Source organism: Bubalus kerabau, chromosome 19 (assembly GCF_029407905.1).
Source record: "Bubalus kerabau isolate K-KA32 ecotype Philippines breed swamp buffalo chromosome 19, PCC_UOA_SB_1v2, whole genome shotgun sequence".
NCBI classification, from domain to species: domain Eukaryota; kingdom Metazoa; phylum Chordata; class Mammalia; order Artiodactyla; family Bovidae; genus Bubalus; species Bubalus kerabau.
In genome coordinates this window covers 42,808,343-42,819,033 of record NC_073642.1, presented here as the reverse complement: position 1 = coordinate 42,819,033, position 10,691 = coordinate 42,808,343, and positions in this window count along the sequence as shown.

The following is a 10,691-nucleotide window of genomic DNA, read 5'->3' as shown; positions in this document are numbered from 1 at the left end:
TGGGGTCACAAAGAGTCAGACACGACTGAGCGACTTCACTTTCACTTTTCACTTTCATGCATTGGAGAAGGAAATGGCAACCCACTCCAGTGTTCTCGCCTGGAGAATCCCAGGGATGGCGGAGCCTAGTGGGCTGCCGTCTATGGGGTCGCACAGAGTCGGACACTACTGAAGCGACTTAGCAGCAGCAGCAGCAGGATCTCTGGTAGGGCAAGTCTAGCTCCTTCAAGTGGAAGGCAGCCCTTCACAACCTGGCCCTTAGCCCCTTCCTAGCTCACCAATGCTCAGCCCCAGCCCAGGCCAGCCTTAGCCACACTGACCTTCTAATCTGTAGTCTGGATCCCGACTAAATTCTCAACCTTCAAACCTTTGCACATTTCATTCTTCTTGCCCTTCTTGGAAGGGCAATCCATTCCTTACTTTCCTCATCTTCTTTCCATACTGGCACCTTCAAATGAAGCCAAAAAGAATTCTCATCTCGACAGACACTCCTAATAAACCAAAGACCCTCCGGGCAATAGGCTCTTTCAAAGGTCAGGAAAATTTCTTCCTATTCACAGTGATTAGCTGTACCTTGAATGAAACAAACTGCACTTTCCTACGGGACTGCAGGATCTACAAATCCTTTAAAAACTTTAAGGCTGCTCAGTCTAAATAGCATCCCGGGATTTGAGCTTTCAAGGTTTAATTCAGGTAGCTTCAGAGAACTGTATTAATTACTTGTAAAGATGACAACAGGTGGCAACAGGTGGACTCACCTCCAAGGCTCTTCATTTTCTGTGGGCCACTGCCCATTGCCAGATTTTCAATCTCAATGTTTAGTGCAAAGACGTGCTTTCTGCATCGATTTCTTTTCCTATACTTGATTTTCCCCCTACAGCCTCTCTTGAACTTAATGCTTTATTTAAAAAGTGGTAAATAAAACATGAGCCTGGTTTTAACTTTTAAAGCATAAAGTAGTTCAATAAGTAGAAGAGTGGATGGATGTTGATCAATTAAACTTGATTCATAGCTTTCCAACTGATACCTAGATCAGACACTTTGGCAGTAAACTTTAAGCTCTGATTTCTTTCTTTGGCCTAAGAAAAACTCACCCCTTTGGCTCATTTTCTTCCCTTCATAAAGAGTGTATGGAGGTGCGGAGAGACCTCATGGGACTGGAATAACTCTATTCCAGGTGTATACCCTTGCACATTTGCTCATCTTTCCAAACCACTGTCTTCAAGTTCTCACCAGTAATAGAAACAAAAGCATCATTACAGAGTCATACTGATGGGCAGAATTGTCCACATGTGACCCTTCTTTTCACAATTAAGCAAGCTGAAGCTCTTAGTGGCAGACACAAAATATGATTCCTTACTTTAACTAAAAGCTCTTCTCTTTAATAAACTCCTCATTCACTGTGAAATTGAAAACACAGCATTTTCCTGATGACCAGATGGCCTAGCAAACTAAAGCACTTCAGGCACTCCACACTTCCTCCCCACTACCCTCCACAGTGGGCAAATCAAGAAGCAAACTCCTTATTCCTCCCAGATGCCAGCCTCTCTTGAAGGCTTCTCCCAGTATTTATTTAAAAACAACAACAACAACAACAGAGCAATGGAGTTGGAAGAAAGCAAATATTTCTTTAAAGCTATAAAACTCTTTCAGACGAGTCAAATAGTAAATGAATAAAAGAAATGAATCAAAATTACATTCTTGATTAATATTTCATTCAACAAGAACGCCAGTTATGGTTATTCTATCTGGTACAGCTGTTTGAATTACTATTTCCCTTCAAGTTCACATCCAGTACTCCGGAGAGTAAAGCAAAGAAATTCTAATATAAGGTAATGTGAGTAGAATCTTATCCCCATCAGTTGATATCCACTTAATATCATGGACTGTTCCAGCTAATAAATGCCTATCACGATTCCTGAGATTCTTTGGGTATATTTTTCTCTAACAGTCTTACCTAGACAAATTCATTGAACTTTCCAAACCTATTTCTTCTACCCAAGAAAATGGGTACCTTACAGGCTTACTAAATATACGGAAAAATAGAGGGAAAGAAATTCATATTTGTAAGGTACTTTCCCATACAGATAAACTGACAATTTTGTCCCTCATTTCATTAGGAAATCTACCTTCTCCCTCTTCCTCAAACCAGTTTCGGAGATGGTGACTAATGTTCTTATTTACATGGGAACTGATACCACTTTCATTCGTAACATGTTAGGGCTGCTAGGAATTTTCAAGGGAAATTAGCTTGTAACAAGGATTTTTATTAACAGAGTTGTGAAGTGAAACCAAAACAGAGGTGGTAGTACCTATTGTGCATTTGGAAAATATGGTCTCAGAAAATGTACAAGCAAGTCACATACACACTTGTTTCTAAAAAATCAGAACACTAAAGTGGTGTTCTAAAAAGCATGGCAATAAAACCATCATTCAGAAATGAAAGTGGGTTATACAGGTTCCAGCCTAAACACTTAGATGGCATATTTTCCTACTCTTTTCAATGTCTCATTTATAAAAAAGCAACTTGACTAAGTAGCTCCTGTGTCCTATTCTTTACTAATAGGAAGTGATTATTATGAATCTTAATTTTTTTAAATATTTACTGTAAAATGTAATTAATTGGAAGTTTTATATAAATATAAAAAGCTTGTTTATATGAAAATTCCTCCCTAGAAAGGATAAGAAATCTCCCTGATTCTACAGAAAACAATTACTTGCTAATTCAAAACAGTAAAAATTCTCCCCTCACCATAAAAAGACGTAAACTAATAAAAGGTTTTCACATTTTGTTTATTGGTGATTTTATGTATACTATTTATAAAAAGTGTTTAGTGCAGAGGGAGACTAAATAATGTTGACTGTTTCAAGCAATAGTCTGAACACTAACCAAAGAATAAGGAGATAGATGTTTTTTTCAGGGCAATATTTTTTCCTACCACAAAACATTTGAGCTAGAGAGTCACAGGATATTTATTTTAAAACTTTCTAATCAGTAAAAAGAAACACTTCCTTGGTGCAAAAAAAGGAGCAAACATCACCCAACATTCCCTATAAATTCTCCAGCAAGGAAAACTGGATGTAATTAAAAAAAAAAAAAAAAAAAAACAAGCACAGAATTTTGCTCCGAAAATAAACTTTATGCAATCACAGGAAGCACTTAGATCCCTTTTTTCCTCCTCTTGCAGGAAAATGAAACAATCTCTGGGCCACAGGAAATAACACGAGTTTTAGAAAATCCCTGTGGTATGAGAGAAAAACCTTCAAGTGAATGTCTTTTGAGTCCCATTGATGATGTAAAGGACAACAGATGTTCAAAGACTCAGGTACTTCAACAAGTAGTAACTGATGTGTACTGCTGAGAGTGATGACTCCATCTGAGGTTCAGGAAACACAGGAGAGCAGAGAGTCACACACACAACACTGCCATCAGCATGCCTGCACACAATGAATTCCCAGCTTCATTTTGACTAAAAGAGCAACCGTGGGAAGAGTGATGATGGTAAGAGCAGAAGAAAATCAGCATGAGAAGAAACGGAGAAAAAGGGTATAGCACTATTTTATTTTAGCTTGCCAGCAGATTCCCCTGGAAATGAGTAATGAGTAAAGGCATGCCAATGATTGATGAGACATTTAAGTAAAATCAACAATTCATAACTGCGGATACATATGAAGAAATTCGTATCATAATGCAGCTGGGTAGAAGAAAACCAGCTGAAATATTTATAACACTTTCGTTGAATTTAACTATAAGTATTAAGAGTACATTCTGCCTTCAAAGCACTTCTTAGAATATCCAGTTGAAGTGAAGTGAAGTTGCTCAGTCGTGTCCGACTCTTTGCGACCCCATGGACTGTAGCCTACCAGGCTTCTCCGTCCATGGGATTTTCCAGGCAAGAATACTGCAGTGGGTTTCCATTTCCTTCTCCAGGGGATCTTCCCCACCCAGGGATCAAACCCAGGTCTCCTGCAATGCAAGCAGACGCTTAACCCTCTGAGCCACCAGGGAAGAATATCCAGTTAGGAGGGTATTTTTGCCATTGCTATATAGGGCACATTAGTAAGCACACATTTGTATAATCTCACCATAGACTTATCAATTAAGTCCTTCTCAGGATGAGAGATCAAAATATTTTATTTAGAGTAAATCAGGAAGATTTTCATATTCTGTAGCGATTTCTTCCTCTGTGGCTTTAATGCAAAAAGGAGATTCCACAAAACCTGAAGACCATCTATTTGGGCTGTGGCATTCCACGACCACATCTTGAATTCAACAGGTCATAAACAGGATAATAAAACAAACTGAATTCAACAGATTAAAAATGTAGTTTCACGTGACTTTTTAGACTACTGGGTTTTGGCAACAGCAACTCGGCAGGATGCTGTGCTAAATCATCCACAGCACCAAAATACACGTTTCACTTCCCCATGCTCTTCCATCATCCTTTTGCAGCCTTGGTTCCCTCAGGGTGGTACTACTGTGATGGTTTTCCAGCTGGTCTCCCTATTTTTCCACAATCGCCTCATTTCCGACATATGGCTGAATCAACTTTTAAAAAATATGGCTTCCATTTGAGTCACTTCAAGAGTCAGGAACTTATGAAAGCCAGTTTCTTAGTAATCTTACTGAGATAACTGGCATATACATGTGTATGTGTGTATGTTTTAATGCAGAGTGTAGCTCCACATACACTTTTTTCTTTAAGACCCCAAACCTGGGGATCACTGCATTTCAGAACATATGGAGGTGCTTTATTCTCTTTCAATGGCTGCATTATACTCCACTATATGGATGTTCCACGACTTATTTAACAAGTCTCTGTGGAAGGGAGATGGGTGGTTGACTGAGTAGAAGGAGGAAATGTATTTTTTCTCCAAATGATATTTTTAAGGTCACATTTCATACACATAAAAGAATACACACAAGTGAGTTAAGTAACAAGCCAATATCCACGACCATCCTCCCAAATTAAAATAAAAAAAGTTTACCAACAATGTATTTACTTTTGTGTTCATCTCTCACCCCTCTGTCTCTCACCCTAGAAGTACGTTTTACCTGATTTTAATGTTTATGATTCCTATAGGTTTTAAAGAAAATTCTATCATATTTGTTTATATGGCTAAATCATAAATTAGTTGGTTTTGCTTATTTTTGAGCTCTGTAAGATAGCATTGCTATAGTCTATGCAAAGACATTGCTGAAATAGGATCTCCATATTGTAAACAGTCTTTGTAATTTGCCCCTTTTGCACATTACATTTCTAAGATTCATCCATTTTTAAAAAGGAGCTGCAGTTCATTCATTATCACTGCTGCAGGATATTCTACTGTGTGACCATACTGCAATGAATTTATCCACTCTTCTGCTGCCAGACATTTGGGTTATTTGCAGATTTTTGCTACCCTGAGCAGTGCTGCTATGAACATTCTTATATGTCTTTTGGTGCACATGTGTAAGAAACCTCACAGAAATACCAAGAATAGAGTCGTAGCTTATGTGACTGCAGTATCACAACAAAGTGTTCTGCAAATGGCTGCTTACCATTTTACCACTAGGGTCTAAGATACGTCCCTTCTGACACTTGGTCTATAAGACTTAACTACTTTTTGCAATCTGGTAAGTATAAATGACCTCTCATTGATTTTGATTTGCATTTTTCTGATTACTACTGGGACTGAGTTGTGTCTCATGTTTATGGGCCATTCACGTTTTCTCTTCTGTGAAATGCCTGTTTTGTTTCTATTGCCGAGTTTTCAATTAAGCTATTCTTTCTTTTTTATTTTCTTACTGATCTGTAGGAGTTCTTGAATTCTTATGAATAACTAGTTACAGGTGCTGCAATATGTTCTCAGCTGATGATTTATCTCAATTTCTACATGATGTCCTTTACCGAACAGACATTTTAAATTTTAACGTAATGCCAAATTTATCAATCTTTTCTTTTATAATGAATACCTTTTGAATGAAAGGTTATTGTTTAAGAGATTCTTCACTCCTAGGATCACAGTCATGTATTTTCTTGAAAATTTTATGTTTTACTTTTAAAATTGATTTTTATATGGCATGAGGTAGGGATCCAATTATTTTTCTGTCTCAGCAATATTTCTCCAGTGATCTGCAATACTCATTTTGTCATAAATCAAATATTCAAATATGCATAAACTGTTTCTAGGCTGTCAATTTTTCTATCCCTATGTTAACTCCAAACTGTCTTAATTACTATACATTTATAGTGAGTTTCGATATCTGGTAAGGCAAATTGCCCTCCTCCTCCTCCTGCTGATTTTTCTACTCCAGGAGTTTCTTAGCTATTCTTTGATCTTTCTCTTCACATAAATTTTGAAATCAGTTTGTTAGGCTCTATGAAAAGGGGGAATTATTTTTCATGGAATGCTTTTTTGTACCTTTTAAATTTTTCTGGAAAGCATGCATTATAGATAAAAAAATTTTTTTTAAAGTCTTATGACTACTTGTTGTATCAAGGTCACACTGCACTTCATGTCACTCAAGGCCCTCTGTAATAGGATCAGTTTTTTCCATCCTATTATCCTATTTCCCATTACATTTCCAAATATGAAACTATATTTCCAAGTGGGTTAGTTTTCCTACAGATTGCCAATATACGCCATATTCCTTCCACCCACTGTCACCCATTTCTTTACTCATATTATTTCCTCCTATTTAATCCTTTAATCTTCAAACCTGTCAACTACAAATTGGCACTTGCCAAGAGCATTTGCCAGCAACTAAAAAACAACAAGGGCATTTGCCACCTGCCTCTGCAGAGATTGAACCCTGTGTTGTTGCAGCTGCCAACCTTCAAATCCCGTGAGAGGAATTCAGGGTGGAAAGTAAGGCACTTTGTACTTCAGGGCAACTGTGGAACAGGTCTTTAGTTAGAATCTTTTTCAGAAACTGATTTCATGATCCCAATCCTTGCATCTCTTCATGTCTAGAAGAGCACTAAATCTCTTCATGGGGGCACCAGCTCCTAGTGACTGGCAGAAAACCTTTTGTAAAGTAAGCGCCTGACTTGCACTGAACTCCCCCTTCACCAAAATCGTACATACTGACCTTCCCCCACTACCTCCTTGGAGCAGTCTCTCAGAGCTATCTGAGGTGCTGTCTCCGGGGCTGCAGTCTTCATTTTGCCCCCAGTAAAACCTAACTCATGACTCTCATGTTGTGCATCTTGTTACTCGACAAACCTGATTTCAGATCTTCTTTCTCCAGGCCATTTCCCTCAAACTGTTAATATACTTTGGAGTTTTGCTCTTATTCATTTAAACATATACAAAGTCATAGTTTAGTGTCGTAAAGCAGAAGCTCCTTGTGATCAAGTATGGGCTGGAAAAGAGTTGAAGAAATATTTTTGATCAGTTCTTCTCAATGTTAAATGGATTTTAGACTAAACACTATTGTTTATGTTTGCTTCCAGTAACAACAAGGCCCTTTAGTTTCAATATGTTGGCTTTCTTTTGTACTTCATCTAGGTGAGTATCTAGATTAGTGAACTATAAGAGAAAGCCAGTATTTAATAGAATTTATTTGCCAGGAACCTTTACGACATAATTAGAAAATACCCTCATCAGCCAAGACAGCCTAACAACACATTCTCATAGTGGTTTTCAATTATCTGTATAGTTCTCCATCTGAAGAGATGATAAAGGAACAAGTGTGTGAACCATAATTAAATCCATTAGGCACAGTGTGAGAAATAATGTTTAAACAACAGTTCAACAGCTGCAACACCCATATTCTACAACATGTTGTTTTAAATGCTTGAAACAGATACAGTTGAAGATAATTTATTGTTCCTATTTTACTTTTCAATTTAAATAATAAAAAAATCATTATTGCTTGATACATTCAATTTGTAAAAGATAACTGATGTTACTGTAAAGGTCCAAACTAACCTACAGTATTAAAATTACCAAAGGTACAGGGTATAGATGAGCTAAAACAAGAACTCACAACTGTCAAACTTGAAAATACCTACAAAAGATTAAAAATAATAAAGAGTAGGAAAGTAATTTGAAAAAATCTTCAAAAACATAACCATTTTTTGTCTTTTTAAATTAAACGATAATTTTTGTACTAAACATCCTTTATGTAGTAATCAAGTTATCTGTTGTTATAAACCTAACATTCCCAGGAGTAAAAGTCAGCTACTTTCCAGTAAGTTGAAAATATGGCACATCAATATTTATATAGGTCATCCAGTTTTAGAGTTTAACAATGTTTCCAAAGCATTGTTATATTTTAAACTGAAGGTGTAAATGTTACTTAAATAATAGTTTATTAGAAAAGTGGTCTGTGACCAAGTTCTATACTATATGTAGAGTTTAAACCAAAGTAAATAGTTTTAAATGTGAAAACAATTTGCTGCTTCAGATAACACAAGCAGAAATGGCAGAAGTAAGAAAAGAAAGCAAATAATTGAATTGATTACCCTACAAGTTTCAATCTGAACTCCAAACATCAGCAGTCACTCAGACTAGCACAAGGAAGAGAGAATGTTCATGTAGTTGTTCAATAAGGTCTCTTTAGATAAAAAAAAAAAAGAGAGAGAGAAAGACTTTGAAAAAGGGATTTGAAAATAACTATACATGGAAACTGTGACATTTCAGTCATTTAAAAGGGTTATTTTCTTATAAAAACACTATTCTAGAAAGTATAATCCAGTAGCAGAAAGCAACTCATGAATGCATCATTTTTCTTAATAACCTTCGTGAAGTATAACTGATGCATAATAAACTGAACATATTTAAAGTGTACAACTTGATGAGTTTTGACCTAGGTATACACCACAATCAACTTAATGAAAATTCCATCACTTTCCAAAGCTTCTTCATTTGCTTTTATATCTATTCCTCTCTCCATACCCATTCTTTCCCAGGGCCCATCTCCAGGCACTCACTGATCTACCATCGGTATGAATTTCCTAGAACGGTATGTACATAAAATTACACAGGTTGTAGCCTTTTTTTTTCTGACTCTTTCATTTAGCACCATTATTTTAAGATTTAATAATTTAAGAATTCATTTTAATAATTCAAGATTTAATAATTCATTCCACTTTATTGCTAATAAGTATTCTATTACAGAGTGGTGGTTGGTGGTTTAGCAGTAAATCACATCTGACTCTTTGTGACCCCATGGACTATAGCCAACCAGAAACCTCTGTTCAAGTTATAGTCAATCTGGTTTATCCATTCACCTTTTGGTGGAAATCTGAGTTCTGTTCAGCATTTGGATATTATAAATAAAGATGCTAGGAATCAGTTCAGTTCAGTCATTCAGTTGTGTCCGACTCTTTGCGACCCCATGGACCTGCAGTACGCCAGGCCTCCCTGTCCATCACCAACTCTGGAGTTTACTCAAAATCACGTCCATTGAGTCAGTGACACCATCCAACCATCTCATCCTCTGTCGTCCCCTTCTCCTCCCGCCTTCAAACTTTCCCAGCATCAGGGTCTTTTCAAATGTGTCAGCTCTTCGCATCAGGTGGCCAAAGGACTGGAGTTTCCGCTTCAACATCAGTTCTTCCAATGAATATTCAGGACTGATTTCCTTTAGGATGGACTGGTTTGATCTCCTCGAAGCCCAAGGGACTCTCAAGAGTCTTCTCCAACACCATAGTTTAAAAGCATCAATTCTTCGGTGCTCAGCTTTCTTTGTAATCCAACTCTCACATCCATACATGACTACTGGAAAAACCATAGCTTTGACTAGACAGACCTTTGTTGGCAAAGTAATGTCTCTGTTTTTTAATATGCTGTCTAGGTTAGTCATAACTTTTCTTCCAAGAAATAAGTGTCTTTTAATTTCATGGCTACAGTCACCATCTGCAGTGATTTTGGAGCCCCCCAAAATAAAGTCTGACACTGTTTTCACTGTTTCTCCATCTATTTGCCATGAAGTGATGGCACCTGATGCCATGATCTTTATTTTCTGAATGTTGAGCTTTAAGCCAACTTTTTCACTCTCCTCTTTCACTTTCATCAAGAGGCTTTTTAGTTCCTCTTCACTTTCTGCCATAAGGGTGGTGTCATCTGCATATCTGAGGTTATTGATATTTCTCCCAGCAATCTTGATTCCAGCTTGTGCTTCTTCCAGCCCAGCATTTCTCATGATGTACTCTGCATATAAGTTAAATAAGCAGGGTGACAATATACAGCCTTGACATACTCCTTTTCCTATTTGGAACCAGTCTGTTGTTCCCTGTTCAGTTCTAACTGTTGCTTCTTGACCTGCATACAGATTTCTCAGGAAGCAGGTCAGGTGGTCTGGTATTTCAGTCTCTTTCAGAATTTCCCAGTTTATTGTGATCCACACAGTCAAAGGCTTTAGCATAGTCAATAAAGCAGAAATAGATGATTTTCTGGAACTCTCTTGCTTTTTTGATGATCCAGCAGATATTGGCAATTTGATCTCTGGTTCCTCTGCCTTTTCTAAATCCAGCTTGAACAACTGGAAGTTCACAGTTCACTTACTGTTGAAGCCTGGCTTGGAGAATTTTAAGTATTACTTTGCTAGCATGTGAGATGAGTGCAACTCTTCAGTAGTTTGAGCATTCTTTGGCATTGCCTTTCTTTGGGATTGGAATGAAAACTGACCTTTTCCAGTCCTGTGGCCACTGCTGAGTTTTCCAAATTTGCTGGCATATTGAGTGCAGCACTTTCATAGC